This window comes from Falco biarmicus, chromosome 1, assembly GCF_023638135.1.
Source record: "Falco biarmicus isolate bFalBia1 chromosome 1, bFalBia1.pri, whole genome shotgun sequence".
Lineage (NCBI taxonomy): Eukaryota > Metazoa > Chordata > Aves > Falconiformes > Falconidae > Falco > Falco biarmicus.
In genome coordinates, this window is record NC_079288.1 from 33414565 (window position 1) to 33424104 (window position 9540).

Here is a 9540-nt window from a genome sequence, read left to right on the forward strand (position 1 = left end):
GGGCTGCTTGGCTCTGCTTCCCTGGTGGAGCAGGGACGTGGGTCCCTCAGAGATGGGCGGGAGGCAGACGGGGCCAGCCTGGGCAGGGACAGCTGGAGCATTTGGTGGGGGTTGGCTGTGCCCCTCCTGCCCCCATCAAGAGCTGCCGCTGAGACATGAGCCCAGGGAGGTATGTGCCTGGGGCTGGCAGTCCCTGGGGGCCAGTTGCCACCAAGGATAGCTTACTAGCAAGTGTCTTCCCAAACCTCTCAGCTTCCTCCCAGGTGATGCTACTAAGGAGCCCTTCTACTCCTTTTTGCAAGGAGCATCCCCTGGCCAGGCCCATGGAGCTGGGCTTCCCATGCTGAGCTGAGCTGGAGACCCCTCAGGTGCATGTGTGGGAGCCCAGTGCGCTGGGGGCTCAGGGCAGGGCTCCCTGTAGCAGTCTGGGGGCAACCAGCCATCATTGGACTTGGGATAAGCAGAAATCTCAAGGCTGTAGCAGATTAACTCAAACCACCCTTAGCCTTGAGAACCTGGCTGTTCCTTAGATTCATGTGGTGGCTCATTTTTCTAAAAATATGCTCTTAATTACTGTGCCTTGGGAAGCAGAGATGTCTCACAGTGCAACCTCATCGATCTGAGGGCTGCTACAACCCCAGCAAAGCCCCTTTGGTTGCACAGCCTTGATGTCCACCACCCAGAGACTGCTCCTCTCTGGAGGCAGGTTTGGGTCAGGTTCAGGAGACAGGTCTATTCCCAGCTTGCAGCAGCCAGTTGATACTTGTCTTTTTTTCCAAATGTCTCATGTTTTTGCTTCTTTACTTTCTGTGTATTTAACTGAGAGTAGATAGCACTGAGTGGCTCTTAGACTTCTGTTCCAGTGGAACAAAGCGGAAGCAAAGATGTTCCTTTTCCCCTTGTGCTCCTGAGTTATCCATATGGAAAGGGGAAAAGCTGTTCTGTTTTCTGTGTTTTTGTGGTGTTTTCCCACCTTCCTCCTTTTCACAGGCAAATACTCCGTAGGAAATGTCGTGCTTTTCTCTTATTTTCCTGTTCCAGGGAAACACAGAGCTGCCCCCAAAAAGGGACGACACCCAGGGAAAGGCCTGATGCTCCCCTCCAAGTGCAAGATGACTGAAAATACAAAAAAAGTAGAGAAAAAAATAGAATTGAAAAGAGATTGACTTTTCTGGGGTCATTTCACCTCTCTGGGCTCAGCCACTCCTGCTGGGAGCAAGTGGCTTGCCAGGTCTCAGAGAGGGAGTTGCTGGAGGACCCTGTGGTCCCCCATTCTCCCACCAGCACCCTGACCTCTCTGACAGCCAGGCACAGCTGGAGAAGGGGAGGACAGGGGTCTTCTGGGGCAAATGAAGGAGAAAAAGAGACTAGTGACTGAGGCTGCTGGTTGCTAGTGCCGGCTGTGCCTGCCTCTCTGGCCAGAGCAGCCAGCAGCAGCGTGCAAACCATCCGTCATCTGACAGACCAGCTGGACACAGCTCTCCATCTGCTTTTGTCCAGGATCCATACCCGCTGCATCTCCTGTCCTTTTCCATCTTCCCTGCAGTTGCTGCCCTATGATACCAGCCAGCTCCTGACCCTGAGCTGGGCTGAACACGGCAGAGCCAGGGGTTGCTCAAAGAGGGTTCGTCCACTTTTGGATCTCTAAACCCATGTCTCCTTGCTCACTATACAGACTGCAGAGTCTTGTTGACCTACTCACATTTTTTTCACCCTTTACGTCTTCTGTGTAAGCCACCACCCCTGTGGCCCCCCACCTCTCCAGACCAGGTCTTTGCATGCCCACAGGCTTCTCTGTTGTATTCACCTTTCCCCAGGTGAGGGATTTGCAATTTGCTCAGCAGACCCCGGGAGGTGTTGCTCCAGGGTGACATTTCACTGCCCCTTTCTCTTACTGCAGCACTTGCTGCCCACCTTCAGGTGTCAGCACCGGATGGAGTAGGGCGTGCAGATGATGGCATCCTTCCTCCCCATCCTCGTGTCCCCCTCTTCTTCCCATCCTACATGATGAACATGACCTGCAAAAAACAGGCTGCATGGCTGCTGTCACTTCAAGATGAATTTTACTGCCTAGAAACACTGATTATTTTTTTTCAGTGCTGAATTCTGTCACTCTGGTGGCTTCATTTTGCATATTCCAAGTTCCTTCTGGTCAGGCTTTTATATGTAATTTCTTAATTCTTTGCTCGAGGAAGTATCAAAGGGAGCATCCCTCCTCAGAGGGATCCAAGCCATGGCTTGATCTAATGCTCCTCCAAGGGAAAGGCTGATCTGGAGATGCCAGAGACCCCCATGGCTCTGCCATCCTTGAGCCCCGTTCCTGCTGTCACACAGCCATGACAGCCACCCCAGGACCGCAGGATGAGGAATAGCCTAGGATGGAGCCCACCCCAATGCTCTGGAGGATGCTTCCACCAGGGATGGTAAGTGGACCCCAGGCCTGGGACAGCAGTGCTGACAGCTGTCACCAGCACTCACACCCTGACTGTCTGAGAATTCAAGTCATTCTTCAGTGTCCCCAGCCAAATTTCTGCAGATTTTCCTGGGGACAGGAGAAGGCAACCCTCCACGCCCCTGTTTCACAAGCTGGCGATGTGACAGCTTTCCACTGGAGTGACTGATTTATTTTTCTCTTAATGCAGGCCAAACAAAGTCATTTTCTCTCATTAGAGCTGCTGATAGAGCTGGAAAAAGTGAGCTTGCTCTCTGAAAGCTCATCTGCTGTTCTGATGAAGGGCTGCCCCCGCCCCAGTAGACCTCTGGGTGTTTGGCTGCCCCAGCTTCAGCACTTCTTGTTCCTCTGGCTGTGACTGTTCGCACTGAAACTTGGAAAGAAAAAGACTCCAGGATGGAAAATTTCAGGCCTAAAGGGTAAAGTTGGACAAAATCCAGGCAGGACTTGGCAGACAGACCCAACAAAGGTTGTTCCTTTTGCTGAATTTTTTACTTCTGTGCTTTTGAGAGCCACTCTGCAGCTCTGCTCCAGCTAGGTCATGTTCTGCCAGTGTAAGAGGTGATGTTACCACCATGACAGATAGCTTTCGCTGGGGTTTCCCAATCTTTCTTGTTTCTGGAGCTGTGGATATTCCAGAAGCAGACACTGAAGTGGCCTCACATCTTGTGGGGATGGCTGTCCCATCACCTCATCCCACTCCCTTGCCAGCCCAGAGGTGGCCAGAGGGCTTTGCTCCTCTGGCTGCTTGTGCACAGCAGATGCTGTCCAACCATTGCTGCACCAGAACAGCCCTAACACAGCTCAGATCAGCCACCTGGTGGAAATGAGGTGCTGGGATCTTATTGCAAGGTCTGGTTATGGGCAACCAAACCCAAACTGTTACTCAACACATCGTGCATGACAAGCTGGCTTTTGGATGCACATGCTTTTAACAAGGAACATGCTGGAGAACTGGTGTGACTCCATCTTCTTTCTGTGAATTCTGGCACTCAGGTCTTGCCAGGAGGACAAGTCAGCCCATCCCTGCGAGGCTTGAGGGGCTCTGCAGAAGGACCTTCCTGGGCTGTGCTGACTCCTGAGCTGCTCTGCAGCAGGAGGGACCCTGTAGCGCTCTATCATGACCGAGTCACTCCTCCAAGAAGCCCCCAGATGCTGAGGCCAAAAGAGGACCAAATTCACCCACAGAGAAACAGCAATAAAAGGAAGTTGGATTAGGGTAATTCCAAGTGTTTAAACCTTTTTTACATTATTAAAAAGGTGTCTTTATGTGGTTTTTTTGTTCTGTGTGTTTTGTTTTTTTTTTTTTTAAAAAAAGTGCAAGGCAGCTGGTTAAGGGTGAGGAAAAAGCAGGCTGAAGATGAGAGATGAACCTGCTCGGAGATAAGTTCAGAGAAGTCATCACCACACTTTGTGTGCAATTGCTCTCAGCATCTTCCCAGGAGCACTGTGGCACCTCCTTTCCCCTGGGTTTTGGAGAGAACAGATTTGTGTCGCTTACCCAGGTACAGAAATACAGCTCCAACACCCTTGTTCCCCCCTCCACTGGCCGGGTCCCAGGGGGGTGCCCAGAGCTGCACCAGGACCCACGAGTAGCCAAGAAGAGGCTGCTCACCCTCCAGGAGGTGCATGCATCTGCCTCGGGGAGCAGAGATGGTTAAGCTGCCACAATGCGGAGGTGACCTTCAGCAGATGTCCCTGCCCCTCCAAGACCCGGGGAGGATGGTGAGGAGCAGCACAGCTTTGGCATGTTCGGGGGGGCACACAGCAGTGGCTCCTGGCGCTAGTCGGGGGGAGGGGGGCGGGGAGCGGGCAGGAGGGGGCGCTGGTGCTGGGCGGGGGGCGCTGGGTGCTGATGGGGGGGAAGGGTGCGAGGGAACGGCAGTAGCGCCTTGCGGCCGCTGGGTGGCGCTGCGGCTCCGCCGGCCGGTGCGGTGATGCCGGTGCGTGCCGGTACCTGTGGTGCCGGTGCTGGTACCAGCGGGGTGGCGGGGATGCAGCAGATCGGCTCCCCTCAGCATCCCTCGCACCCCAGCCGGGCACGGCCCCGTACAGCCCCCGGTGCCCACCAGTACGCACCAGTACCGCCGGTTTCCTTGCCGGGTGACACCCGCGGGGCACAGCCGGCCGGTCCCGGGCAGGGGCGACGTGCTGGAGATGTGCCGGGGCTTCTGCTGAAGCCTCTGCCAGCACCAAGGCTGGTGGGGACCCCTCAGCCAGGCCCTGCTGTTATGCCGCCGTGGGGCAGCCTCAGAGGGGTCTGTCCGTTAGCTGTCCTTATCCCCCAGCCTGGGGTCTTGGCCACTCTTGAACTGGTTTCACCCCTGAATTCATCCTGCTGCAGACCCTCACACTCCTGCAGCCCCTGCCCTGGTCTTCCCCCACTTCCCCCCAGCACTGTGGGTCTTCGGTTCTCTTTGAGAACTCATGATCTGTGCTCCAGCCCTGCCATGGCCAAAGCTCCCCAGTGCATGGCCCCCCAGCCTGAGCACCGCAGCCTGGGGTCTGCTGGCAGCGGGGTGCGTGGGGGGCAAGGTGCATTTGGCTCTCCCATAGGCAAAATTCTCCTTTTGCTGCAGCTCGCAATTGTGAGATGGCACGGACCTGGCAAGCTCCTGGAGGAGCCCTGATGTAGGTGTACCGGGTGGCACCGAGATGCCAGGCTGCCCTTGGGTCGCTGCACCTACTCTTCCCCCCCTGGCAGCATGCAGGGCTCCTGCAGGGTGCTGGGAGAGGGCAGGCAGGTTGGGGACACCCAAATCCCTGTTTGGGCTCTCTGAACAAGCCCTTCTCCCAAGCATGTTGTCAGCCAGCTCCACCAGTGTCTTTACGTGCATGGGATGAAGGTGTGCGTGTGTGTGGCATGCAGGTGTAAGCACGTGCAGGGCTGTGCACAAGAGCACGTGTGTGTGTGTAAGAGGTATTCACATAGGGTGAGGGGTGTTTACCGGGGAGCATGTGTGTCGGGGGGCTGGAGGAGGCAGGGGTGCGTGTGCATGAAGCAATTCCCTGTCTGCCCTGTCCCTGGGGACACGCTGCTCTGGCCCTGGAGGTGCCTGGCTGAGGCAGGGCTCCCTTGAAAATGCTCCTTGCAAAGCCATCCTCTGCGCGCTTTGCCCGCTCTGAGTGGCAATGGCATTTTATCGCTGCTCTCAGGGACAGTTGCTGGAGCCGCTGCGGAGACATCCTGGGAGGAGCTCCCAGCCCATCCATCACACACTGACTTGGCATTTATGAGGGATCTGAAGCAATAAATTCTCCCCGGGATGTGCCTGGGAGTCAGTGTCAAGGACAGGCTCAGCAATACCTCTGCAGGCACCATGTGCCCACACGCAGCTGCTGGCTGGCACTGCACAGCCCAGACTTCTTGCAGGCTCCCCCCTGGTGCCCACAGGACCACCCTTGGGCTGGCCCAGGCTGAGGGTGCTGCCCTTTCCCAGGCTTGTGTCCCCTTGGTCCTGCTGCAGAATGCCAATCTGCCAGCCTGGCCTCATGTTGACGGCCGGGACAAGGTAGGCACAGTCATGGTTATGAGCTTCTTGCCAGGACAGATGCAGGTCCCACAGCCTGGCTGTCTGATGCAAGCAATTATGGGAGAGCTAGTTTTATTTTAAAAGACAAGTGAGATGGCATCTGGAGTGTTGCATCCAGTTGTGGGCTCCCCAGTACAAGACAGCTGTTGGCATGCTGAATGAGTCCAACAAAGAGCTGTGAAGATGATTAAGGCGTTGGAGCTTGTCATGGGAGAAGCAGTACTCCCCATCCTTGGAGGTATTCAAATCCCAATGGGACATGGCCCTGAGCAGCCTGCTCTAGGAGACACTGCCTGAGCAGGGGGTTGCAATAGACCATCTCCAGAGGTTCCTCCAACCTCAGCAGTTCTGTGAGCCTGTAATGGGATTGTGGAACCCTGGAAAGATGGGGCAAACATCCAAAACCAGAAAAGAAAGAGAAGCGAGAAGGCAATCCACACCCTTCCTTATTTTCTTTTGGAAGCATCTCCAGTTGCAGAGGCTGGACAGCAGTGAAGGGCCAAGCTGGGTGGTGGTGGGATATGGGGGAGAAGAACTAATCTCCCAGACTTCCTTTTGGCTGTTCAGCATCAGCAGAGGACATCAATGGGGAATATGGCATGCTCCCAAAGAAAACAACAGTTCAGGCCCAGTATTGTGTTGCTCCACCCGTTACTGGGTCACGGTAACAAAAAAGATAAGCAATACACAAATTGTCCAAAATTTGGCATTTTTTTCTGTGAAGGGTGCTGGGATTCTGATTAAACCTAGTTTTATCATGACATTTTGCTCTGTGAGAAAACTCTTTTTGGCTGTGCCCAACACTGTGTGTTGCTCAGCAGAGCACAGACGGCTTGACAATGATTTGGCTGCTAAAACTTCTAAAAATAAAAGCTTTTTTTTTTTTTTTTTTTTTTTTCCTCCTCCCCTCCAAAGAAACATTGCAGCATCACACCTTCCTCCCAGTCCAAACTGTCAAGCCTCTTGAGGCGGAGGGGCTGCATGCACCAAGCTGAACTCCAAGAGTGTGTCATTCTGGTTTTCTGCAATATTTTGTGCTGAGAATGGGGTATTTTCTCAGATCTTGGCAGTGGTGGAGGAAACAGGGAAGCAAAGGTCGCAGAGTGGATTCAAACACTTGGTGGTGGTTGGGGCTGCCCAGAGAGGAGCCTTTGGGGGACCCTTCTGGAAACCATCTGCCCTGATGAGGAGGTGGGGCTGGAGCTCGCCCCTCTGCTCTCTGGGGCGGTTTTTTGTGCTGGGCTGGTTCAAACTGGGAGCTCTGTCATACAGCATCACCTCCCATTGCATCAGGCTGGCTACCTGGGGCTTGCAGCACTGAGACCACCGCTCCTCGTGTGTGCCCCAGGGCTGAGCTGGCAGATGGAGCTGAAGCTGTTGCTGATCATCGCTTAAAAGCCAGGAGGCTCAAGAGCAGGGCTGGAGGAAGAATTGCATTTTTAATTTAGTGCATGAACCATAATTAAAAAATAATAATAGATTCTTTTCATCTGAGTATGTGTGTATATTTATATTTAACAGGGCTTTACTCAAAGCCATGCACTTCCCGTCACCTGAAATACCCAGTTAAGAGGAACTGCTTTAGTTTGTGGATGTTTTGAAGGGGCTGGGGAAGGGTGCCAGTCCTCCCAGTGGGGTTTGGTGCTGGGAGAGACAGGAGACGTGCAGCGCTAAGCAGGGGACACTAGGGCCTGTCACAGCGGTCCTGCATGTTCCCGCTTGCTGCATCTCTCCGAAAATCCAATGCTCAGTCTCTGCAGCCCCCAGCCCCAGCGCCGGTGGGTGTCTCAGCGCCCTGCTTGCAGGCAACTCCATCAGCCCCCTCCCAGGATGATGTGCCTCCATCACACTGCTGCTGCCCACCAGCCCCTGCCCTCCTTCCCAAGGGAAACTTGGCACCGCAGTGTCTGCTGGGGGACTGGGGATCCCCAGTGGCTTTGGGGACCTACCCGGGGGCCACCCTTGCCTTCTGACCAGCCCTTCGGCTGTGCTGCAGGTGACAGAAGGCATCCATCCTGCCCTGGGACGGGGTCCTGGCAGCTCCCCCCCTGCAGCCTGCCAGAGAAGCGTGGCTGGCTTCACTTTGAGCACCAATTTCTCAGTTTTTGCTCAAGTTGTATTTCCCTGCCTTGTTTATGGGAATGCCATGCGGGACAGCACCAGAGGCTTTGCCTAAGATGTATCACATCCACTGCTGCCTCTTCTTCCACTAGACCAATTACCCTGGCAAAGAGGGAAATTACATTGCCCTGACATGATTCGTTCCCAATAAAAATGTGTTGGCTGGTTTTTAGTCTTTATTTTTATCACATTATTGTCCTCTAGGTGTTTACAATGGATCGTTCAATAATTTGTACCAAATTTTTCTGAAGAACTGGAGCTAGGCTGCCTGATCTGTAACTCCCCAACTTCTTAATCTCTCTCTCTCTTTTTTTTTTTTAACAGATAGACTTCTGCACTTCTCTGGGAACTCTTGAGCCTTCAAAATCTGTCATAAACTACTGCTAATTGTGCACAGATTGCTTACATTTTTAGGGTAGTTTTTCTTGACCTCTGACTACTCGTATACATTGAGCTTATCTCAGCATCCTGTAACTGCTTTCTTCCTGACACTGACCTCAGCTCCTATCCCCTTGCTAATGATAATTCCTCTAGATACTGGTTACAGCCTTGCAGTGGGAAAAGCATGGTAACGAAGGCACTGTTTACTTCTCCATATAATCCCTTTGCTTCTCCTCCCCATCCCAAGACGCAAGTGCCAGCTCTCCTTGCTCTCCATTACACTTCCAGTGTCTTTCTGTAACTTCTTTTGCTGCTTTTTATGCTCCTTGCTGGCTGTAATTCACTTGGCTCCTTAGCCTTTCTTGCTCTACCCCCATGCGCTTGAGCTTTCCCTTTACACTCATCCTTATACCCTCATTCCTATTTTTATAGGATTCCTTTTTGATTTTCAGGACACTAAAGTGCTCCTGATGCAGCAATATTGGTCTTTTACTGTTGTCCTGTGGTTCCTCTGCATCAGGATGTTTAGCTGCTGTGCACCTAATATACTCTTTTAGTAACTTCCCACAGTCCTGTATTTCTTTTTTTCCTTAGGATGTCCTCCTACGGGACTCTTGCTGGTGGCAGAGCATCCCCACAAGTTCCTTAAGTTAGTGTTTGTGCATCCAATTGTCTTTTTTTTTTTTTTTGGATGCTCCCTTTCTTTTAATGTGAAACCTGATGAACCATGCTGTTTGTGTTTGCTGTGCCCCACACGATGCCCAACCAGTCCTTCCATGTTGGTCAGAAGCAAGACTGGAAGAGCTGCCCCCACCCTATCTCCCCAGTTCCTGCACTTTGGAAAAGAAAAAAATGGCCAGGGAACTTTGCAAATGTTGTCTGGGTAGGCTATGTCCTCCTGCATTTGTTTGTGATGGAATGTCAAAATGAGATGGTTTAGACATAAAAAAGTTGCTGTTTATTCAGCCAAATGCTTGCTGAATGAGGCCTTAACTTGAGAATAATTGCAGATAAAATGAAGCTATATTTTTGATGAATAAATTGTTCTTCTTT